General features: G+C 44.2%; 1 long non-coding RNA gene and 2 pseudogenes across 1 annotated transcript; 1 reads left to right on the top strand and 2 right to left on the bottom strand.

Moving 5' to 3' along the window:
- Nucleotides 1–2,795: 2,795 nt before the first annotated feature.
- Nucleotides 2,796–5,009, bottom strand: LOC115287547. Its single transcript, XR_003906540.1, has 3 exons — nt 4,783–5,009; nt 3,855–3,954; nt 2,796–2,873 (listed from the first exon to the last, which is right to left on the bottom strand). It is a non-coding gene; the product is annotated as an uncharacterized LOC115287547 (long non-coding RNA).
- Nucleotides 3,007–10,703, top strand: LOC115287495 (annotated as a pseudogene).
- Nucleotides 10,704–24,217: 13,514 nt separating this feature from the next.
- Nucleotides 24,218–25,528, bottom strand: LOC115300581 (annotated as a pseudogene).
- Nucleotides 25,529–25,765: the final 237 nt, after the last annotated feature.

Genomic DNA, 25,765 nt, shown 5'->3' with positions numbered 1-25,765 from the left:
CAGAATAAATAAATAAACTTTAACAAGGGTAAAAGAAAAAGAAAAACAATCAAAAAGAGGGAACTGCTGAATGAGAGTATCGGGGGACACCCAAAGAGGCAGCTATTTGAGGTCACGCTGACAGCGTTTAGAAGAATTTAGTTCTAAACTAATACCAACCCCACCACCACCACCAGCCTTTCTCCTGTAGGGTTTTCCCTGGATTTGCTGGTAGAAGGCTCTGAAAAGGTCTGAAGCTTCCATTTCTAAGCGGGAAGGGCATTCCCACTGTCCCAGGGGATAAGTTACCAGAGCTCTCATTGGGGCCCAGCGTCCAGGATGAGGTGTTCAGGGTGGGCTGGCCCCTGTGGGAGCATGGTGGAGGGGTTTGCAGAAGGAGGATGGAAACAGAAAGCTCTCAGGGCCCAAGTGGACTTCTGGTTTCCGAAGTATAGGGTCTATAAGGTTCTGGAGGAAAGCCAGGCATCCTTAGGGATGGACTGCTATCAGTTTATGACTTTGGACCCTCAACATTCAACACGGTTTTCTAGAGATCTTTCTAGGCATCTCACTCTCTCCTGCCCCGAGGTACCTGTCAACTGCCAGACCTATTATTATCAAATGGACGTTGTTGGGGAAGGCGTTGTTACAGCAAGTGCTAGCAAGTTGAGGTGGATACCCTAGTTACTTTGGCTTCTGTAGGGCTACAGAAACGTCCCCCTTGCCTTTTTACCAAGTTAATGCTGACTGACTATGTAAGTCAAACACAGTAAGAGGGCTCCATGTGCAACTCTCATGGAAAGCTTCCCACATTCTGTAGGAGGCCCTCCTCAGCATCCATGACCCCTTTCTTCTTTCCACCCCTCACCCAGCCAACGTGCCCCAGGAGAAGTCACTCCATGCTCAGTACCAGGCCGGCTCTGTTTCGTCTGAGGATATTCCCATTCCTTTTGACGGTTTCTGCTTTAGGAATGAGCAGCTGACCAAATTGTGGCCAACAGAGGTCCTGGCAGTGTATCCTCACTCCTGTGAGGAGCCATGGAGAGAAGGGTCTTTTCTTTCTCTAGTCCATGATGAACTTTAGTCTAATTCCTGGAATCTTGCTACTTGCCTGAGGTTGATGCTTGCAGGAGGTGGGATGAACCAAGAGAATCACAGAGAAATGCAACCAGGGTTCTGATATACTGTCCCTTCTATGTGATAATAGATCCCCTTATTGTTGACGCTGGTTTAAGTGGGGCTTTATGCTTATTGCTGTCAAATCATCCTGTTGGTACCGCAGTAAAGGCAGGCGTGTTTTCTCCCTGTGCTACAGATGCGGAAGCTGGAGATTGAAGAGGTTTGGTGATGCTTCACAGTAGCTGAGCTCCTTAGCTGTACAGGATTTGAACCCAGTGTGGCCCACCCCTAAGCCCATTTTCTTAACACACACAACTTAGAGTCCCTGGCTGATACAGTTGATCTGACTCTTAGTCAGAAAGGCATGGGCCATGGATATGCATGTGGAGGGCTCCCAATCCAGTTAGCTGACATCTTGAGAGTGAACTCATCCTGGGGTCGATCTGGTAAAGACAGTGCTCTTGGAGCCCAGGACATTTGTGGGAGAACCAGGGATTTAGGTGAGAACAGAAGAGGACTTCACATGGGAGAATAGGAATTTTCTGTGTTACACAATGACTCCTATTCATGCTTCATGAGTCTCCTTAAATGCCATTTTCTCAATGGGTTTCCTAACCCCAGGTTTGGTAGATCATTGTATTCTATGCTCTCATAGGACCTTAAACTTCTGGGACTTACCACAATTATAATTAGGTAATTGTTTGATGTCTGTCTTCCCTGCAGATTATACATTCCTCAGTCCTCTGTGCTTCCTTTCCTCTGAGCCCACCCCCACCCAGCCATTTATTTGGTTCTCACACCAGGTGACATGAGTGTATCTGTCCAAACAGACAGGACATCTCTAGGGAATAAGGTGGTTCTCCATACAGACCTGCATGTGGGCAGGGGAATGGGTCTGAGGCTAGGCTGCAGGAGAAGTTGGGAGGCCTGGGGGTCTAGAGAGAACACACCACTGTGAAGGAGTGTAGAAAGGAAATAAAAGGAAACCAGAGATAAACCTCAACTACTGCAAAATTTTAGCTAGAAATCTATATGTATAAAAGAAGCATGATCCAACCTCTTTATCATCAAGACAGACAGACACACACACACACACACACACACACACACACACACATGGGTGCACACACATACATGGACACAGGTACAGACACATAGAAGGGACCTGAACTAATTCTTTTATTACTACAGTGAAGTTACATAACATTTTCTGGACTGGTCTGAAAACTTAACTGTCATTTGTAATTTATTTCTTATTGGAACATACTTGGAAAGTGCCCCAAAAATAACTACTACAGATGAACTTTTGGTAAAACACAATGGCTGCTTTGTATCAAAGTGATATTTTTTGGTTGGCGGTGAGGTGGTGGCGATTTTGGCTCCTTCTAAAGCCAAGTCCAATGCCTGGAACCTAGTAGGTGCTCAGTAAATACGTGTTCAATAAAGGTAGGTAATTGATCACTGATTATACTTGACTTCTATGCAGAAGGTAAGCATAAAGAAATGGGTTTATTTTAGCAAAGTACATAAAACTAAGGATATTTCTACAAATGCAATTCCCTTCAACCAATATTGGCTGAAGAAAAAAAAAGAGAGCTTAGAGAATGTCAAGGCTGTTGGGGCAAAGAGGAGGTATAAGAATGATGTGTGCCCAGGCCAGTTTGGGGCCCGCTGTTTCTTAGCTTGTTCATTATTACCAGGTACTTATTCAGCACATACTTGTAGCACATGATGGGGAACCAGTGGTGTCCATACTGAGGCATAACACACAGCTCCTGCAGGAAGAAAACCCCACAGTCACACTGGCCTTTTAAAGTCACTATTGATCGCATTATTCGCCCGCTTAAGACATCCACCTGTGGCCCTTGACTCTGTCCTACATCTACCCAATGCCTTCTCACCCCCACCATGGCCCTGCTGCACTCACACTCCAGCCACATGCTGTCCAGGGTCACTGCCATCTTCACTCAGCCTTGCTGCCCTGGCTTCTGCCAGAGCCAGCTCATGATGGACCCATGTGAAGATGGGGGCCCTAGATCCCATGCTGGGAGTCACAGAAGCTCTTAAGAGAAATACCAAGAGCAAAAAGATGAATCTGGGGGGCACCTGCAGGGCTCAGTTGGTTAAGCATCTGACTTTGGCTCAGGTCATGATCTCATGGTTCATGGGTTCAAGGCTCACATCAGGCTCTGTGCTGACAGCTCAGAGGATGGAGCCTGCTTTGGATTCTGTGTCTCCCTCTCTTTCTGCCTCTCCTCTGCTCATGCTCTCTCTCTCAAAAATAAAATAAAACATTAAAATAATTTTTTAAAGATGAATCTGAGTTGGTGCTTACTGAGATGATTATGGAGTCTTATGTACTCCCTCGTGTCCAGAAGGCAGAGGCCAAGATTGCTGCAAAAAATTTGGGCAAAGAATACCCGCCCATCACAGCACATGCTGAATTTCGTCAGTGTCTGTAGATCTAGCCCTGGGTAAGAACAACCAAGTGTTGAAAAGTAGCCGCAGGGGCACCTGGGTGGCTCAGTCAGTTAAGCGGCCGACTTCAGCCCAGGTCATGATCTCAGTTCGTGAGTTTGAGCCCCACTTTGGGCTCTGTGCTGACAGCTCAGAGCCTAGAGCCTGCCTCAGATTCTGTGTCTCCCTCTCTTTCTGCTCCTCCCTCACTCATGCTCTGTCTCTCAAAAATAAATAAACATTTAAAAAAATCTCTCCATTATAAAAAAGAAGAAAGAAAAGAAAAGTAGCTACGTTACCAGGCAGATCACTTCTGGAGCCACGGGCCTTGAGTATGGGAGCCAGATTCTGGTACAGACTTTTTAAGTTTACTCCAAATGTCGTTCTGCGCAACCCGTCCTGGGGAAATCACATATCCGTCTTCAGGGGTGCTGGCCTGTAGCTACAAGGTTATCAATACGATGACCCCAAGACGTGTGGCTCTGACTTTACAGGCGCTATGGAAGACATTTCAAAAATGCCACAGCAAAGTGTTCTTCCCTCCATGCCTGTGCCCACAATCCCATGGGATGGACCTCACCCTGAGCAGTGGAAGGAAATAACCTCAATGGCAAAGAAGAACAATCTCTTTGCATTCTTTGACATGGCCTACCAAGGCTTTGCGTCATGGTAGCAAGGATGCCTGGCTGTATGCTCCTTCATCAAACAGGGCATTAATATTTGTCTCTGCCAATCCTATGCCAAGAACATAGGCTTATGTGGTGAGCATGTAGGAGCCTTCACTGTGGTCGGCAAAGATACTGATGAAGCCAAAAGGATGGAGTCATGGTTGAAGATCTCGATCTGTCCCATGTATTCCAACCCTCCAATCACCAGGGCCCAGACTGCCTCCACCACCCTGACCAGCCTGACCTGTAGATACAATGGTTGTAGGAAGTAAAGGCACGGCTGACTGCATCATTAGCCTGCGGACCCAGCTGGTCTACAATTACAGGAAACAGGGCTCCTCCCACAACCGGTAGCACATCACTGACCAGATGGCATGTTTTGTTTCACAGGACTAAAGCCTGAGCAGGTGGAGAGGCTGACCAAGGAATTCTCCATCTACATGACAAAGAATGGTCGCATCTCTGTGGCAGCGGTTGCTTTGGGCAACGTTGACTACCTTGTCCACGCCATTCACTTGGTCACCAAGTAATTTCCCTGGTAAGAGGGAACAAAACCCACCTTCCAGTTTACAGCGTCTGCTACTGTGGGTTCACATGGAAGAAGAAGGAAGGAGGGTGGATGGTGGTGAGCAGGTCATTTCTTCCCACCTTAGTACTTAATACAACCATTGAATGTGTTTCTTAGAAAAGAGCATGTAGTGAGATAGGGCAGAGGCATCTGTGGCTGGTATCTGAAACTGTGGCTCAAAACCAAACTCCTGCTCATCGTTTTGCTGTTTCAAGAGTGTACCTGTAAAAGAAAGACATAATTCCCCTCAAAACCTGTCATTCATGTAATTGCAATATTTCAGAAGCTTTACCTGGAACCCCTTATGTTGTTGGGGGTGCCTCTGTGCATCCAACATGAGAATATCCCCTACAGGAGGCGTTGTGGGAAGACCTTGTTCTAACACGAGTGTGTGTCCTCCGTGACTGAGCAAGCTTGACAACAGACCTTGTTCCAGAAAGCATGTTACATGAAAACCAGCAAGTCTGCAGCAAGGAAAAGATGCTGTTTCCTCTTATTTAAGAAAAAAAATGCTCTTCTTTTGAATACTTTCAGGCATTTTTAATGTTCCTCTCTTCTCCTTTATCATTGCTCTTCTTTTCCTTAGGTACTCAGACCTTATAACTAGCCTAGATTTTCACCCTATTCTACTGCTTGGTTGACCATCAACCCCGTCCTATAGGATAAACCTATTTGAAGAATGAAGAGTGTGATCTACTGCTCATCTCACACCCTCACCTTCCTCATTAGAGAACAGCAGAGAGTAGGTCACTGCACTGGATTTCAGCGTCCTTTCAGTCGTTATCTCCTGTTAGGACATCGCCTCTGCCCAGGTGGACCCCTGACTTCATTCGGCGTGGCCGTGAAGCCTCTCATCTGACACCTGACTGAGTGATGCTGGGAAGAACCACGAAAGAGGATATCTGGGCTTTCATTTCAACCTTTGTGTGCTGCGAGCTGGGCTCAGGATTCACTCTTTGGAAAGATAACCATCATCTACTCCAATCAGGTAGACTTACTGCAGTCTGGTTTCTCTGTTAAAATAAAGTTGCTGTAGGGGCACCCGGGGGGCTCCGTCGGTTGGGTGTCTGACTCTTGATTTCGGCTCAGGTCATGATCTCCCATTTCATGAGATTGAGCCCCACATCGGGCTCCGTGCTGGCTGTGTGGAGCCTGCTCGGGATTCTCTCTCTCCCTCTCTCCCTGCCCCTCCCCTGCTCATGTGCTTTTCCTTTCTCTCAAAAATAAATAAATAAACTTAAAAAATAATAAAATAAAATGAAAATAAAAGAAAGTTATTGGAGACCTGAAAGGGGGTCTGGAGAAAGGCATCCCATTCCTATAGGATAAAGAGAAGAGTCTCCAGCCCATGTGCTCTACCTAAGTCACCAGGCTTTTCTCAAGGCACTCTCCCTCCAAATCTCTGCCCTTCAACCCTACATGTCTTTCCATCCTTTGCTTGATTCTCCTGTCCACACACAGTTTTGTCTGCCTGAGGTGACCTCACTGTCCGCTACCTAATGCCCATTCACCCTGCAGAGGTCAGATCAAACTTCACTTATTCAAGAAGACCTTCCCGAATCCCCTGGAATGGGCCCAGGTGCCCTGCCATCTTCTCTCAAGCAACTCCATGTCCATTTAAAAGTACTTATCCAGAGAGTAATTAAGTAAATGGACAATTATGTGTTTAATGTCCATCTCTCCTCTAGATTCAAACTTGAGATAAATAAGCATGTTTCTCTTATCCTTCTCTTATCTCTTACCCAGGTCCCAAAATAGTGCATTGTACGTTTTATTGAGGGAACGAATGGATGTTCAATACAGTTTTCTCCTCATACTCTCCTACTCAGGTTTCTATTGTGAGCTTCTCATACTCTGTTCATCCCACAAAAATCTGAGTTCTTTAGGGTTCTGTCCTGAATCCTTATTTTTCCCTAGCCTTCCAACAAGATCCCACGGCAGCAGTTACCATCCTTATGTTCATCATTCTTGCCAAGATCTCTCTGTAGAATTCCTTACCCTCAAAATGACTGCCTCCCAGACACCCTCACGTTGACCTCATACAGGTACCTCACTTCAATTTTGATGCAAGCCTTGATGTGAAAGCTTCATCTGGTTACTGCCATAATTTCCCGTTTCACTCTCGTCACGGCCTTTCTCAACGACCAGCAGCTCCTAAATGAAGACTTCTCTTCTTGACCCCTGGGCCTTAGCACAGCTGAGTTCAAACATATGAAGAAGAGTTTGGGGAAAGATGGAATGCAGGCTTTTCATGGGGGAGTAACATGAGGAAACCATTTCAGGGAGGTTCATTTCACTTACTCTGTAATCGTATTATATTTCCCCCAGTGAATCAGATCACGGAACATAGTGAAATAGTCATGACGTTTGTGGAAAATATTCAGAAGCTTTCGATTCATGGGAAATTTAGTGCTTTGGAAAGATAGAAGCAGAATTCAATTAACCAGAGGAAAAGCAGAGTACTGCAGAGAGAGGAGAAAATTAAGATGGAAAAAGGAACGCTCGCTAATAAGAATGGCTGTCAAGCATCAAGAGAAAGAGAAATGGATTCCTAGTAGCACATACTTTTAAATTAGCACGCTAGTACCAAGCTTTCAAAGTGAAGTTGTTTCTGATTGTATAGACTGTATAAAGCACATAAGAGGAGAAACTAATCGGTGCAGTGGAAGATGCTTGGACTGGGAGTCTGAAGACGGAGCGAGATTCACGTCAACCTCTTCCATACGGTAAAACCTCGGTAGAATCGGAGACCACAAGACCTGGCGGTAAGCTGAGAGGTCATCCCATCAGACTGTTCCCTCAGAAAGCAAGGAACTGGAGCCCACTTGTGGGGGGACCTCTGAAGCTGCATTGCAGGAAGTGACAAAGAGAACAGTCCTGGCCCGCTGTGCCCCAACCTGGCTATCTCACTGGTTTATTGCTCCTAACGTAGGAGATGCTATTTCTCATACAAGCCTTTAAATATGCCATGTCAGTGGAAGTACAGTTAAAAAGAGGAGCCACTGGCCACCCTCGTTTATGAAGCAACATTGATCAAATTAAAAATAGCAGTCATCACCAAATTGCACTAACTGACTACCTCCACTTCTCAGGTGCTGCTGGAAAGCCCAGAAAATACCTGAAACAGAGCCAGAACACTGAGGTCCAAGGGGTAGGACGCCAAACTCTGAGGAATAGTTAGGGACGCTTATTTTCTCCAGTGACGATTTCTTAGGCGCGTATTAAGGCACTCAGGTCAGGGCTGCGGTGACTCAGAGACAGACCTTGGTGAAGCCTCTCGGTGAACAGGAGGAGGTGGGCAGGATGTTTTCTAAGGGGACTTAGGCAGTATGGCTGAAATAAGTTCCGGGCTCACTGGGGCCCAAAGGAAGAAAAGGCAATGTCTCCCGTGGGAGATGCACTCACAGCCATCATTGTTAGTCCAGAAATTTGTGGAGAGGCTCCTTCAGCATGAATACAGGCTGGCGTATCTCACAACGAGGAGAGAGAATGAGCTTAGCTGGCAGCATCAAAAGGAGCAAATATAATCAGGGAAAGTGTCTTTGCATGGACGGTTAATACAAAAATTATTTGCTGTAAATGCTATAGATTCTCTTTTCTCAAAAAAAAAAAAAAGGATAGATTATCATTTGACTAGGATGGTTTCAGTGTGTTAACTAAGGTTTTCAGGACACATTCAACTCATTTTATGAGTTGTTTTTGCAAATAACTTTTAACTTGAAAAATTATTTTACTTGAAAAATTGACTGCAAGAATGCGTACTTAAGCACTCCAAAAGCAGACAATTAGCGTTTATAAAACAGTGAATCATACTTCAAGGTGTCTCCTAAAGACTGACTGTTCCTTGTAGTTACCTTGAGGAAATTCTGATGCTTACAAACCTGTAACTTGCAAGCAGTCACAAATAGGAGCAAAACTGATTTTAGAACAAAAACATGAACTCCGGTCATGACCAGTAGAGGGCAGTAGCACTTATCTATCCTTATTTTAGTCTGAACAGTTTTGTCCCTGACATTAGCCATTAGTCTAATGTGTGTTTATTGTATTTACATTTAGTATGTAGATACTTCTATGAAGGTTCTTTATTCCATTATCTCCAATAAATGCAGAATAGAAATAGGGGCACCCGGGTGGCTCAGTTGGTTGAGTTTCCAACTTCAGCTCAGGTCATCTTCTCCCAGTTCGTGGGTTTGATCCCCGCATCAAGCTCTGTGCTGACAGCTTGGGGCCTGGAGCCTGTTTCAGACTCTGTGTCTCCTTCTGTCTCTGCCTCTTCCCCGCTTGTGCTCTGTCTCTCTCTCAAAAATGAATAAAACATTTAAAAAATTTGTTTAATGCAGAATTGAATTAGAAACAATAGGAAACTTGGAAGAAAATCATTCGCAGAAGACATCACTCACGGGCCCATAGGAACAACAATTCAGGATCACAAAAGAAAATGTGTAGAAAGAACTGCTCTAATTAGTTAATAACATTTACCAAAAGATTAGGAAGAATCACTACCACACTGAACTTAAAAAAAAAGGAGGGCAGCGCTTGGCAGGTGTAAGAAACAAAGGCCAGCAGGTCATTCGGCATTTCAGGGTGGTAAGAGGAGCAGGCCACCGTGGCAGACTCACAAGCCCTGATGACCAGCCACAGACGCCCAGGCGTCTTTGGACAGGCACACTGTGTAGGTGGGTCGTGCCTTGTCCGATGCCGACGGAGCAGCGGTGCATTTCTGCAGGAAGCTTCCATCCCACACGAGGCCACAGGGCTCAGTAAGTGGAACCAGAGCTGAATTCAACTCCCTTTCTTTCCCGCCTCTTCTGGGGGACCAACCCACCTAAACAAATTGATTCCAGGGTAACTCCAAGGCGTGTGCCAGCCATCCCGGAGACGGGCTGTGTGCCCAGCAGATTTTCCTCACAGCTGAAACTGCTCTGACTTGGAGATAGGTGTCCAGTGGAGGTTCTACTACTGAAGGGGAGCAGAAGATGCCACCCCAACATATGCTGCTTTGGCATGAGGATTATTTGGAGCTGAAGGCACTTGAGAAGCAGTAGGAGCAAGAAAGGTGGCCCTGACCTCCCCTTTTCTTCCTGGAATCAAGAGATTAAAACTGCCCTGTGAAAAATGCTCTCTCTGTATCAGGGGGAAAGAAACAGTCTTACTGCCAGAGAGGAGGCATGGAGGCCAAGAAGATTCTGTACACACAGATCGTGTTAAATGATTCTGTGTTCCTTTGTCTTCCCGAGCGACTTAGTTACTTTTTCCTAATTGCCTGTCTTTGTTCAGCTTGGTAGAAAATAATTTACATTTTGTCACTTCTTTGAATATTTTTTGTGTGTGTGTGGAGACTTCCATGTACATGTAAAAATAAATGCACACACTTTTCTCCCGTTAATCTGTCTTATGTCTGTTTAATTCTCAGGACCAGCTGAGACCCCAAAAGGGTAGAGGTTAAGTTTTGCCTCCCTTACATTAGCAACAATGAAAAGACCCTATCTGATTGTAAACATCTTAGAAGAGGGGCGCCTGGGTGGTCAGTTGGCTAAGTGTCTGACTTCAGCTCAGGTCATGATCCCATGCTTCATGGGTTCAAGCCCCACATTGGGCTCTGTGCTGACTGCTCAGAGCCTGGAGATCTTAGAAGAATAGTATGTTCGCCCATGGGATGACAGCACTTTGGAGGACCATAGCCATAACCTTCTCCTAGCCATTGGAACCTACATGGTGCAGGGCAGGGAGGGGGATGCTTATTAACAGCTTTTTATGACCTGGTTGTTTGTATACATATATGGCCACCAACCATCTCTCCTTGGATGCCTACACTCGCTGCTTCTCCCACTCAAGTGGAATCTATTTCTTCTCGCCTTGAATCTGGTCTGACCTTGCAATTTATTTCACTTGTTTTCAGTTCCATCCGTGCCAGATGCAACAGAAATCACATTCTGGGTCTTCTGAGACCAGGATTTGAAAGACTGGCAGCTTCAGCTTGCTTGTGCTCTCTCAGGAGCCAGCTGCCATGTAAAAAGCCCAACTACATGAGATCAACGTGCCGTAAAGCAGCTGGAGCCAGCAGTGTGGACAGACCATCGTGAGGAGAGCCAAGACACCTGACTGGTGCCCCCGGCCCATCAGCCAACAGAATGCAGACACACGAACAACTCCAGGCACGACCATCAGGAAAACCACCAGGCAGCCCGCAGAATCATGAAATTATAAGAAACTGCTTTTGTTTTAAGCCTGGAAGTTTTGGGGTCGTTCGCTTCGCATTTCTGCAATAACAAGTGTGGAAACAGAAACAAAAACAGATGCCTTCATGAAATGTCATGGGAAGATTGGCGAAAATCCAAAGGTGAGGGAACAAAGGTAAGAAGAAAAAATTTCTACTAGAACTGAAAATGGGGCAGGGTCCCTCGTCACCCGAGAGACAGGACAGATGACCACGGACGGCCATGGGCTGCTGGGAGGGCTTCCTCTCGGGAGTGGGACACCAAAGATCAGTGCTTTTCAAATGAGTTCAGTGATGGAACTCCAAAAGACACAGTTGATAAAATACTTTTATTAGTAAATTATTTTGATGTTTAAAGCATCCCTTTCACCTGTTAGAAGGGCCATCCCATCCGTGGGATCAATAAATGAATTCTAACAAAAACAAACTGTGATTGCGGCTGAATTTATAGCCTCACTATCCACCATTTCGATATGTGATTGTGAACGTGCCACACCTAGAAAATTCTAATTAACCTAGAAGTACACGGAGAGGAACTCAAGTTCAGGGGTTTTGCCCAGAAGCAGAGGAAAACATCCCAGGACATGCTAGGTGCTCAATTAATAGTTCCAAAATGTCTGAAAAAGGAGGAGGCTTCAGGAATAGAGTTCCTGGTCAGGTGCCTTCTTCCTGAAATGACCATTTCCATGGCGGATGACGGTGATGGGCCCGATCTGATTTTCTTCCCTCATTTGCTTAGTTCTATCTAAGCAAATATCTTAGAGCCATCTAAGGGAGTAGGTGCCTCTTTTTTTTAAATCTCTTTGAGATGTAAGCAACTCTGCCTCGCTTCTCAGCCTCTTTACCAAGAAGGTCGACTTCCAGGCAGCAGGGACCAGCACCTTAATCAGCCTGTTGTTTCTCTTCTGGCTTTAACATAACCAATAGAGCTGTTTTTATTGTCTTCCCCATTTTATCCCCTAAACTGCACGTTATGCCTCTTCCCCAAAGAGAGAACTTCATTCATTTATCTTCACAAATTCAAATGGAATCTCATTCATTTTAATTGTGGATGCTTAGGTGTTAAACACAAATCAATGGCCTTACTTTATAGCCTCTGGGCTAAGAATCACTAAAGAGTGATTTTTGTTTAACCTCAGCTGACAATATTAATTCTAAGCAGCACATGATTATCGGGTCCGGTTTTGTGGAAGGAAAGCGCTGGTGTTCACAAATGGAGGCTGTGGGTTCTTTATGCTGTGCGTGGCCTCAGCCTGTGAAATGAGTATGGATCCAGCATTGCTTTGGGGTCACAGTGGCTGATTTGATATTTTTAGCTGAAGCTATTTTTTACTGAGGATGTTCTATCTGCATCAGCAGATGTAGCGTCCTGTGATGTAAAATGGCTCCACCGATGAAACATATTTCTCCCCTTCCCCTGTCACTTGCTGAGACTCGGGGGAGGGAGGAAGAAAATGCAAGAGACAGCAGCTGCAAACATAATGACCTCCAGCAGACGGCTAAGAGGAGCTCCTTCTGGGCCAAGTCAGAGGTTCAATGATCTTAGAGGAGGTTTCCTGGAATCTTTTGCTTTGTCAATCCGTCTGCCCTCCCGAGGTCCGCCACAGCACTGTGTGCATTATCTCTTTTAAATGCCGCTTATCACTCTGCATGGCAACTAAGAGTTTATGTGCCTGCGTGCTCACATGTGCCATGAGCTCCTTGAGGGCGGGACTCTGTCTGGAAGACCCACCGGGGGCCTTAGCTTGGTGGGTGTGAAAGAAACGCTTGCTAAAAGTATTCTCACTAGTGCCCTTTCGCTTGTCCTCAATCCATGGTTTGCAGAGTGAGTCCTAGTTCAGAGAGCACCTTAATATCAACGCACTTGAAACTCAGAGCTAACAGTAGAGCCCCTAAAATCTGCATAGATACTTATCTGAGATTCATTAAGTGCTTGATCTTTTGAAGGTTTGTCTGTTTCCTTGCTCACCTTTGGTCCTTGAAAACAAGTAAAATTATATGTGATTTTTGTTTGATGGAAAGAGTTTTTAAAAACTCTAGCACTAGGTGTTTTCAGATTATAAGCATGGGATCTTTGCACGCCCACTGGGGTCCCTCTCCGAAGGCCCTGCACTGCCCCAACCCGGGCCGCAGGTGCCACCGTGTTCCTTGCCTCTGCAACGTCCATGGAGACCCGTTCAGTCACACCCTTCCTTCCTCCTCTTCTCTTCTTCCTCCTCCCTTCAGATCACATCCCCTTTTCTTTCCTGCCTCAACTCTGCCAGTTCTCTTTGTAAGATGCTCCTTTCTCTCCCTGTTCTTCTTGCCTTGATTTATTCTCCCGTCAGACAAGAGAGTATCTATTGCCACCCTTTCCCCACTACCTTTCTAAAGTAAGCAGGGAAAAAGCCTTATAGATGAAGAGTGAAAAAATAGCAACTGTGGTTTTAAAAAATCCATGTATTTTCACAAGTAGTTATGTGACAATAAATAGTGCCACTGATCTCTTTTTTCTAACGTTTATTTATTTTTGAGAGAGAGACAGAGCACAAGCTGGGGAGGGGCAGAGAAAGAGGGAGACACAGAATCTGAAGCGGGCTCCAGGCTCTGAGCTGTCAGCACAGAGCCCAACATGGGGCTCCAACCCATGAACCGTGAGATCATGACCTGAGCCGAAGTCAGATGCTTAATCGACTGAGCCACCCAGGAGCCCCTGCTGTTAATCCTTAAAACCCAGAAATGTCCTTCAGAATCAGCTTAGTCTTTATCCATCTCTTCAGCCTCATGAAGGGAAAAATGACTCCTTTTCAATTGCCAACAGTGTTTACACTTAAAAAAATTACTCAATACTTTCTTCATTTTCATATTTAAAAATTCCTGGTAACACAATGGTATTTTTCTTACTGCTTTAATAGCTAGCATTTTAACTACATAGTAGATAAAGGAAAGACTAGTCTCAAAGCCCAGCCTGCAAATTCTTAAAACATTGTTTCCATGGAAAACTGTGTCCTGAGGTCCAGAAGAACCGATTGGAAACAGACTTTTTGAACACAGTGTTTGCGATGTGGGTAACAGTCCATAGTGATTAGTCTTTGTATTCAGAAAAAATTGGTTGTGCGGCTAATTCCTAACTTTCTCCTTGTGTGACCATTTCATACGGGTAATTTCCTCTATCTGGCTTAGCCTCTTTGCTTTATGTGATAATCTCTTTTGAGATTTGAAACAATTTTTCTACATTCAGCGACCTACTTCCTCAGTTGCACACACAGGTGCAAAAATCATATCAAATAGCCTGGAACTTGGAATATTGAACCATATTAGATATCTGTTTTATTCTGCCATATGGTCATACATTATTTAAAAAAAGGAAATCACAGACATAAAGCAAATTCCTTTCTCTTCTACTATAGACTGCATTTTTGGTATTTAGTGTTTCTGAGTAATGTGCTTGTTACATTAATTTATTTTATGCTTAACTTATATAATTATTATATACTTTTTATTATATTAATGTACATATTTGTATGCAAACTCATATATGTACTTGACTATATATTTTATTTTTATTTGTGGTTTTCTGTGTTATAAATGGGAGATCTAACACAATTACTCTACAGGTGAATAAAGATCCCATTTGTCACTTCCAAAACAATTTCTGAAATGGTATGCCAGTCTCCTGAGAGGCTGGGGATGGAGGGACAACCCAGCTGGTCCCACAAGCCTGAGGTGGGTGCTTCTGGCCCAAATTCTAACGTGCACAGCCAGAACACAAATATTGGAAGGTAAGCTGAGCTAAAAGCCGGGAAGGTGATTCTAAGGCACATTGTCCATGAAGAAGACCAGGAGAAAATCAGGAACTGAGATTCAGAGTTGGTAAGGAGAGCGCAAGGGGGGCTTCCGGGAGGTAGGAATTCAGTTCCTGGAGAGAGTGCCAAGGCCTACACCCTGGGGCCATTTAGAGGGACCAGAGACCTTGAGTTTTGCCCAGGAACTCAAACTTGGTTTAATATTTTAAAATTCATCAATGTAAGTAAATATATCAACAATCTAAGAGGAAACAATATGGTCATCTCAGCAGATGGAAAGAAGCACTGAGAAATTCATCCATCCGTCCACGGTAAATGTTCCATGAAACTCAGAAGAGAAGGGCACGTCATCAACCAGGTACAGTGTATGCATGAGAAGCCTACATCGAGCCTCTCACTCTAGGGTAAAGGATAAAGCAGGAAGTATGTTTAACCATGTGTGTTCAGCTGTACGGGAGGTTCTAGCCGATGCAAGAAGGGAAAAAGAGAAATAAAAGGTATTCAGATTTGAAAGGAAGAAGTGAAATTATCTGTCAATTCACTAATAACATTTGTGTTGAAAATCCTAGGAAATCCACCAAAAACTGTGTTTACAACTAATATGTGCATTCAGCAAAGTTGCAGGATATAAGGTCAATATACAGAAATCAGTTACATCCCCACACACCAGCCACAAACGATTGGAGATGGAAATTTTTTAAAATTTTTTATTTATGAAAAAATTTTAAATACCACTTACAATACTAACAAAAATATGAAACATTTTGGGATTCATCCTTGAGAAGACCAGTAGATCAGTTAACTGAACACATCAAAATATTTTTAAGAGAAAGTAAACATCTAGATAAATGGAGATATATACCATGTTCATGGGTCAGAAGACTCAATCGTCTTGTCTATGAGGATAGTGGTAGATATATAATAATAGTTCAGGATGTCAATTATCCCAAAATTGCTCCATAGATTCAATGCAGTCCCAGTGGACTTTTTTTGTAGAAATCACTAAGCTGCTTATATACTTTATAAGGAAATACAAAATATCTAGAAGAATTTAAAAAAATTCTGAAAAGGAACAAAGTTGGATGACTTACACTATTTGACTTCAAGGCATATTATAAAGCTAGAGCAATCAATGCAGTACAGTACATAACAATAAATAAACTGATCAATGGAAAAGAATAGAATCTATAAATAGATCCACACACATATGGTCATTCATTTTTTTTCAAATTTTCAAATGGAAAGGGCAATTCAGTGGAGAAAGAATAGTCTTTTTAACCAAAGGTGCTAGAAAAGTGTATATCCATATGAAAGAAAAATAAACTCAAAATTGATGATAAACCTAAATATCATGTAATATAAAATGATAACTGTAAAACTCCTAGAAGAAAAATCAGGAGAGAAAATATTTGTGACCATGGGTTAGGCAAGAATTTTTTGAGATAAACAACGAATAAATGAAAAGTTGATAAAATGCATACCACCAAAAATGATTTCTACTCTTGAAGAAAGCTAAGGTAATGAAAAGATAAACCATAGCATCCAGAATATGTGAAGAATCTCAAAAGCACAATTATAAGAAAAATACCCAATTTAAAATTGGGCAAAAGAGTTGAGTGGACCAAAGAAGAAATACGAATGGCAGATATACACATGAAATGGTACTCAGTATAATCAGTCATTAGGAAAATGCAAAATAAAGCTCCAGTGAGTTTATGCACACCCTTATCAGAACGTCCAACACGTAGAAGTTTGGAAGTCGATGAGGATATAGAGGTATGGAACTCTCATTCACTACTGGTAGGAAGGTAAATGATACACTCAATTTGGAAACACATTTTGACTTTTTTTTTAAGTTTTTATTTATTTTGAGAGAGAGAGAGCCAGAGCGTGAGCATACACACAAGTGGGAGAGGGGCATCGAGGGAGGGAGAGAGAGAATCCCAAGCAGACTCCACACTGTCAGTGCAGCGCCCAATACAGAGCTCGAACTCGCAAACTGTGAGATCATGACCTGAGCTAAAGTCGGCTGCTTAACCAACTGAACCACCCAGGTGCCCCTTGACAGTTTCTTAAAAGATGAAAATACACCTCTATTGTATGATCTAGCCATTCTATTTCTTGTTATTTAGCTAAGAGAAATGGAAGCATATGTCCCGACAAAGATTTGGATACAAATGCACATTTCAGTTTTTTATGTAACAAGCAAAAATTGGAAACAAGCCAAACGTTCGTCACCAGATGAATGGATAAGCACTAGACGATGGTGGGTCCATGTAATAGAATAGTACTCCGCAAAACGCTGTAACAAACTACTGATACAAGTAGCAACATGGCTGAATCCCTAAATGAACATGCCAAGTAAAGGAAGTTGGACACACACACAAAGAACACTTCACGTGTGATTCCATTTACCTAAAATGCTAGACTGCAAATTAATCTATACTGACAGCAAGCAGATCAGCAATTGCCTGGTGTGTGGGGAAGAGCTGGCGGGAAAGCATGAGAAAACACTTGGAGCTGATGAATATATTCCCTAGCCTGATTGTGGCGATAGCTTCATGGGTGCACATGTGTGGCAAAATTTATGAAATTCTGTAATTTAAAAAATTTTTAAATGTTTATTTATTTTTGAGAGACAGAGACAGAACATGAGCCAGGGAGGCACAGAGAGAAAGGGAGAATTTAAAATGTGTTTTAATGTTTATTTTTGAGAGACAAAGACGGAGACAGAGCATGAGCAGGGAAGGAGCAGAGAGAGGGAGACACAGAATCCGAAGCAGGCTCCAGGCTCTGAGCTGTTAGCACAGAGCCCAATGCGGGGCTTGAACCTACTAACCATGAAATCATGACCTGAGCCAAAGTTCAACACTTTACCAACAGAGCCACCCAGGTGCCCCTGCAATTCTATCATTTAAATGTATGCCAGTTTTGTATATCAATGTCACATGGCGGGATCTCCAAAATACGTTTTTATGTGGAAGAACTAGAAGATTTATGGGAGTATTTATAGTACATTAGTACAGGCTTGTTTATTTGTTGAGATAGATGGGTCAATAGATGATAGATAGATAGATAGATAGATAGATAGATAGATAGATAGATAGATAGATAACCTGGTCGTTGAATGTAATTTCTGGAGAATTCACAGGACACTGCCAACAGTAGCTCCTTCTGAGTAAAAGGGAACTGAGAATTTAGGGGGATGTTGGTACAGAGGACAGAGTTCTTCATTTTGTACTATTCTTTATCATTTGAGGGGTTTATGTGGTTTATATATTACCTTTGTTTTAAAAATTCTTTTTCATCAGAAAAAAAAACATCTGGAAAGAACTGGACAAAAGAAATATTTCAAGAGTAATTTCTGCCCAAAGTAAATGGAAAAGTGGTTAGCATTTAATATCTATATAGTTCTCCGTAAAGCCTGACAATCCTACATCTTCTGGAATCCAAATTGGTGTGTTGCTAAATTGCAAGAAATTTTAAACATTTGTAGATGTGCTGCTGCACATAGCTCATGGTGGAGACTGCTTTTTGTTCCCTAATGTTTGTTCTCGGGTGGAGGCACAGCGATAGGATTTTCACAGCTCAGAATAATCAGATCCCTGCCTTGCCCAGCTTCCGGCTCCCTCCCTGCCAGCCTCCCCCCTCCCTCTTCCCCCGACCCTCTCTCTCTTCCCATCCACTCCTCTCTCTTCCTTTCCCATAGAGACCTAACCATAGTCAGATGTTGTGCATGATAGCATAAGGATGAATGTCCCAAGAGAAACTGGCAAAAGTTTCATGTCTGTTTCTTCCTACCCGGGGGGATCACACAGCATGACTTTTGCCACTTTCTAAAGGCCTGGGCAGGTTCAAGGAGAGCGGATGTATCTATGCCAGTTTTTAAAAAAATATTTTTTAAGTTTATTTATTTTGAGAGAGAGAGAGAGAGAAGAGAGCACACACAGGCAAGGAAGGAATAGAGAGAGGGAGAGGGAGGAAGAGAGAGAAAGAGAGAGAGAGAGAGAAAGAGAGAGAGAGAATCCCAAACAGGCTCTGCACTGTCAGCACAGAGCCCTATGAGGGGCTAAATTCACAAACTATGAGATTTTGACCTGAGCCAAAATCATGAGTCCGACCTAACTGATCAAACCACCCAGGCTCCCCTCTCTGCTGGTCTTGATGGGAGTGTCAGGGGATTTTGTGGATATGTCCTAGAACCATAACTAAGACCCTTCCTCTAAAGGGAGTGTGTGTGCATACCCTTTTTCTCTTCCTTATCCTTCCCTCCATCCTGCTACCTGGGATGTGAGTCGTACCATCCTGGATGCCGAGGTGAGGGCAGCACCCACAGAGCAAGCAGACGGAGGGAATCTGGGTCACTGTGACCATCATAGTGGCCCTTTACCATCTACTTGGATTCCTACTTCTATTTTATTTAAGAAAATGTTATTCTCAGTTTTCCATCACTCACAGCCAAACCTAACCTGTGCTGATTAGCAAGGTCAGCAGGACTAGACAATGAAAACCTTAAAAAGATCAGCTAGTAAGAGCAATCCTATAAAAATGCAGGAAAAATAACATTCCACTAGCCTACCGCTCTTGAAAATTGAAGTTACTGTTACGGCTTTGTAGGGGGAAATCTTACATTCTTCTTTCTGTAGGGAGTCCAGGGGTCAGCCCTACAGAACCAGAGAACATTTGCTGGATGTGAATTGCCCTGCTCATGGTAGGTGTTGGGGGGGTTGCGTGTACCTTGAAGGAGGTGACGGTGGGTGCCTGGTACATGAGAATCCTCTGGCTTTTCTCATTAGATCCTTTGAGGAAAACTCTCACAAATTCTCAAGTCAGAATACTTCCAGCGAAACTGAAAATCACCTCTTAATCCAAAGCAGTGCTCAGCATCCATGAATGAGATTTGGGGCAGATTCCAAGGGTTGCTTAAAGTTAAGGGATTATTGAAGTGAGGGAATTATATGGGGATACATACAATTATATGATATATACAATATGTATACGAGTAACACTGCAACCCACTCCCACCAGGATTACATTTCCCTACATAAAATATTCTTGCAGTCACTTTTTTTTGAGAAGAACTTTTCAGAGCACCCGTCAAATTATTTTGTGAATTGTCTATCCTCTGACCATTTATCATTTGGGGTTTTCCCGTGTTTTATATCCTTTTGTGTGAGTTTTTTCAAAATCTTTGAGTATGGTAGAATTAATTCTGATGCATTTTAATGCCACTCTTCATCATTAGTCATTCTCAGAAAATTATAAATATTTCATGTGGGGTATTGCCAAATGTTACGCTTCATGGTTCTACATGAATAATCTTTTGCTGATAATTGTTTAGCGAGGCTTATGGTCTTCTGACTTGCTAGAGTTCATGGAGATTTATTGACGTAGAGCTAATTAAATTGTTGCCTGCTGCTTTTGAAATTCTGCCACAGAAACATGCCTGTCATTAGTGCAGCCTTTGTGCAGGAAGCCTGAATTGGATTGAGACACAGACATTTTTCCTAAGTGCTTGCAGGAGGTGGGGAAATGAGATGTCCTCACAGGGATTACGGTTGTGTAAAAATGCTGTTTTGCTGTTTCTTGTTTGCGTGTTTACTTTCGGTTTCTGAGATTTTCAAACTGCATGCTTAAACTTGCTACATTTCCTTTCCAGAATTTCTCTACAAATAGGTATTCGGTTTGGTGATCATCCTGATTCTTTTATTGTATAACTTTTAGGAAAAATTTTATTTAAAAATTTTTGTTTAAGTTTATTTATTTTGTGAGAGATAGCACAAGTAGGGAGGTAAGAGAGAGAGGGAGAGAGAGAATCCCAAGCAGACTCCATGCTGTCAGTGCAGAGCCCTATGTGGGGCTTGAACTCACGAACCATGGGATCATGATCTGAGCTGAAACCAAGAGTCAGATGCTTAACCAACTGGGCTACCCAGGTGCCCCTTCGGAAAAAAATTTTAAACTAAAATATTTTGCTACAAGATTGTGAATGCATGAATAATTTGGGGGTAATTAGAGAATTTGCAAACACATGAATAATTTGTGAATATGTGAATAATTTGGGATAAAACAAAATATATAGGTTTTTTATTTAGGGTAGGACTGAAGAAGCTTTAGGAGTAGAACTAACCATCCTTTGTGGCCACATTAGACCTATGATGTCCCTTCACATCGGATCGTGCAGACTAGAACTCATCGAGAAGCCCAGCCGTGGCCCAGAACACAACCACCTTCTACCACCGCCACTGGTGGGGCTGCATTGTCCGTTGTGTGTCACTTAACCTCCTCTGCCTCAGTGTCTTCCTCCAGGAAAGGGTGACAGTAATTGTACTATCCCATAAGGTTGTTGTGAGATTAAGAGACCACTTATTCGCAGGCTTTAAGATGAGCAGCAAATGTTGTTTGGTATTGTTTATTTTTATCGTTATAATTCTAGTAATAAAACTCACATAAATGCTGAGCTTGGACATTTAAGTTTTCCCGTCTGCCATTTCATTTGACCTCTACCAGATGTAATTCAGTTTTGGATTATTTTTATGATTCTATTTTAGAAATGAGAAAACTTCAATTAAAAAGGCTAAGAATTTTTTCCTGAGAGTCCAACAACTACTAAGTGTTAAAACTCACATCAAGCTCAGCTCACTCCCATCTTCCCCAGTTACTTACTACATGGCTGGGTTTTTCCCTTAGCATCACTGAATTTAGCGCTGGAGGAAATGCCAGAAAAAACTTATTCTGACTCCTTAATTGTAGAGAGGGGGGAAATGAGGCCCCTCAAAAGTGAAGATTTGCCCGACATCACAGACTTTGGAGAAGACCCAGATTGCTGGATTTTCATCTAAGAGTCTTTTGCCACAACCATTATCAGGTAATAGAAGTTTCACTAAAGCACTGAGGACGTGGTGATAACATTCCCGCATGAAGAATAGGGGTTCCTTTTAGCAGTTTGAGAATGTCAGTGTCATTACTGTTCCGCAAGCTAACGGTTGTGGGATTGCTGTACCCTCAGTGAGTTCTGGCCATCCCCAGAGGCTCCCTTTAACTTCTGCTTTGTAGCACTTTGGTTTTGTCTCCGGGTAATCTCTCCTTTTTCCAGAGGACACAAAGGATCCCGTGGTAGCCGCCCTGCCTCACTGTGATTATGCTCCTGTTTAGCCCCCGCATGGCCTATGAGATGTAGCTACAATGCAGTGCAGTCGGTCTTCACATGCAGCTTCTGGAAGCAAAGAGGTGCTTACCGGAGCAGTCTCTCCTCTGACCCAGGGAACCTGCAGCCCTCTGCAAGACAGCTCCTGCCTTTCGCACATGACCGATCTTTCCCACTGGGAGCCTTCACTCCTGCTCTCTTTTCTCCCGTAACCCTCCTTCCGTGCCTCGCTGCTTCTCATGCTCATCAAAAATGCTCTTCCTTGACCACTTTATCTAAAATAGGTCACTCAGCCCTGTCCTTCTTCACATCCTATTTGCTTCTTTTACGGCACTGGTCACAATTTTAAATTACTTGTTTATTGTTGCAATAAATATTCTCTGCCTCCAGCTCGATTTTAAGATCCATGAACCCAGGTGACAGCCAACTCGTAAATTCAGCGCCTAGAAGATGCTTAGTAAACATGTGCTGAATGATTGTATTTGGTTTGGCCAATTAGATGGATAAATGAGATCCTTTCTGAGGGTTAAACTGAAGGAGCACATTCAGGGAAAACAAATTTGAGATGATATCAGGGTGCGACCAGGAACTGATGGTTTTAAACCAGCAAATGTGTTAATGAGCATTTCCCTAGTAGGTGCCATTCCAGCGTCAGAAGTAGCCTAACCTTTGAAATCAAAGTAAAAGTGGCATAAAGCTACTCCGCGTGCTGTGATTTCTCTGAGTCCCTCCAGTTCTCTTGGGGTTTGGGCCGAGGACCCTGGTTCTTGGTCACCTCTGGATCACCTTCCGTTTATGCTGAGTGACGTAGCTTGTGGGGATCAGTAGAGCGCGCACTGTCCCTATGTCCTCCGCTGCCACAAACACACAATGCGCTGCTCTCCTCCAATGTCAAATTCCTGCTCGATCCTTCTTTAGCAGTTTAGCTTTTTCCTGCCAAGTCGTGTCTTAGAAATTTTACCACAAATTCTAAGCTACTTTTCAAGGTATTTTCTCAGGCAAAAATAGTTCTAGCCCTAAGAGCAATTCTGAGGCTATTAAAATAATTTGTTGTCTCACCTTGCTGCATTCAAGTTCATGTGGTTATGAGCAACAGAAGCCAAATGCAACTAAGAGAAGCAGATTAAGGAATTATTGTAAGGATGGTGTGGTTTCCACTGGAACCGAAAGAAGAACTGAATAACCAGGACTTGGAAAAGTGTCTCACTAGAAAAGCAAGTCGTTTCTGGGGTGTCTGGGTGGCTCAGTCGGTTAAGCACCCAGCCCTTGGGTTTTGATTCAGGTCATGATCTCACTCTTTATGAGTTCCAGCCCTGCCTCATGCTCTGGGCTGACAGCACGGAGTCCACTTTAGATTCCCAGTCTCCTCTCTCTGCTCCTTCCCTGCTCTCTCTCTCAAACGTTTTGAAAAATTAAAAAAAAAAAAAACCAAGTAGTTTCTAAGAATCATACACAATTCCCACAGAAGGGGAAATCTACAAGCTGGCCAGACACCCCCAGAAATGTCTGTGACGTGACGTGCTGAGTATACAAGATCTTTGCCCTGTCCAAGGGGGGGGGGGTCCCTGATTACAGGACGCTTCACGATACACATGCAAATTTTACATATAACCATTTTCAGATTTTTAAAAAACAATCATTGTTTCATTTGAGGGAAAATGAAAAAAAAAGAACTTTCTCATTCAAGTGAGATGTGTATGAGAAAAAAATAATTCACTTTTATTTATTTTTTAGAGAGAGAGTGCCCACGCAGGTGCATGTGCAAGCAGGGGAGGGTGGAGAGAGAGGAAGAGAGAGAATTTTAACAGGCTCCATGCTGAGCACAGAGCCTAATGCAGGGCTCAATCCCATGAGCCTGGGATCATGACCTGAGCTGAAATCAAGAGTTGGATGCTCAACCCACGGACCCACCCAGGAGCCCCCAAATAATTCATTTTCAAACGAATAATGCCAGAAAGTATGTTGACTTTTGAAGTGATCATCTTAAAAGCCTAATATTTATTCTGTGATGCCATTCTTAGCATTTGTGTGTGTGTGTGCCGCCGCATGCCCCTGTGAGATAGGAAATAAATATTTCACATATTTTGCCCCTGCAAAATATGAGAAATATACTATAGACACGCTGACAATGCTGACTCCGGCTCCAGCGCTCTGTCATGCCCTCCCCTCCAGCACACACATGGTATCACTTTAGATAACTAGCAGAAAGCCTCTAGAGCACAGGTGGCCTTTCTGCCTGTCTGTCTTTATTATTTTCTTAATAGGCTTTAATTCACTTTATGTTCCTTGTATAAAGCTCGGCGGTGGCTGGGTCGTCTGCACAGACACGCCGGTGTGGGGCTTTACGAGATGCTCAGTGAGGTCCTTATTAGAGGGTGACTTGGTGAACCCGGGGGTGAGATTGGGGGTGAGTAACAGTAGGTCTTGAAAGTGGCATCACACGTGGCCTTGGGATAGTTGCCCGCAGCGCGCACACAGCTGAACCTGGCAGTCGGCAGTGCCGGCCGTCACCTGCAGCCACGCGCTCAGGACCGACAAGATGTCAGTGCCTCTGGGGTCAGGGCGGAGACACGCCAGCACAGAGCCACAGTCTCCGGTCCCCTGCACAAGGACGACGGAGGGCGTGCCCAGAGAAATGGCCCCACGGATGGCAGTGGCTACCTCCTCATAGTACTTAACCAGACCCACGTGTCCTTTGTAATCGACCGCAACAGACGCCTTGAACCTGGTCCCCTGTGGGACCCACGTGTCTTTTTACACAGGCATCTGTAAAACCCCGTCCTTAAGGGATGCCCCCAGGAACACTCAGTGATTTCACACTCCCTGATGGGCAGAGAGAAGACACAGATCTCCCCCTGGGGCCCGATCACGTCCCGGACCAGGGGGCCCAGCCTGGTGAAGGGGATCCACGCCTTGTCCCAGCGATCTCCGCCGCCCCCACTAGGGGTGCGACCCACCCCGGGAGGCTGCTGCCCAAGACTAGCCAGAAGCTACATGGCCATCCATTCCAATGTCATGCGCCACCTGGTGTTTTCACAGAGGAGCCACGTGCGTCACTTTACGTAACTCCCACGTGACCTCAGCCCCACGCCCCGGGCTGCATAAATGCCTGGCGGGTCTGGGCTGGGGGAGCGTAGCTGTGGGGTATGGCCGCCTTCCGCCTGCGTCTTCCGCCGGGGATCTACCTCATAGTAAGTTACCCTGAATAACTGTGTAGACGCTTCGGAGTAGACTGCTTCCTTTTTGGGTCTCCAAGTGCTTTCTCAGTCTGGAGGATACATTTGCTGACCCTCCTCCACCGTCTAACACTTGGCTTAGTCGGCGGGGTACCGGGGACGAAGCCAGCATGGGTAAGGGGGCCGACCAGGGATAGAGCCTGTGGTCCCCGAGGGGCCGTGCCTGTTGTCCCTGCTGGGGGAGAGCCCCTTGTCCGGGCCGGGGAGAGCTCCTGTTGTCGGTGCAGTTGGTGGAGCTTCTGAGCTGCACAGGCTTAGAAGGGCTGGCAGCTTGGGTGTCCCAACTGGGGGAGCCTGGGGGAGACGGTGTTGTGTTAAATGGGTCCGAGATGTCAAAAATGGTCTCAGTCATTGCTCAAAAAAAGAGTATATACTTTCAAAAGAGAGTATATGCTGTAGGCACGGGTGAACATCTGTAGGCACTTAACGAATCTGACTGATTGGATAAATGCCAGCATTAAGATCACCTGGCCTAATGAAGGGAGCTGTTCCGCCCCTCTGCTACTTTGGACCTTTCTAGAAGAACTGCAAGAAATTCTACATGAACTGTGAATGAAACGTGATACCTCTGCCCCGTGTTTTAGAGGCC

Source organism: Suricata suricatta, chromosome 1 (genome assembly GCF_006229205.1).
Source record: "Suricata suricatta isolate VVHF042 chromosome 1, meerkat_22Aug2017_6uvM2_HiC, whole genome shotgun sequence".
Lineage (NCBI taxonomy): Eukaryota > Metazoa > Chordata > Mammalia > Carnivora > Herpestidae > Suricata > Suricata suricatta.
Note: the sequence above shows the minus strand (reverse complement) of the source record. Positions and strands in the feature narration are given on the sequence as shown.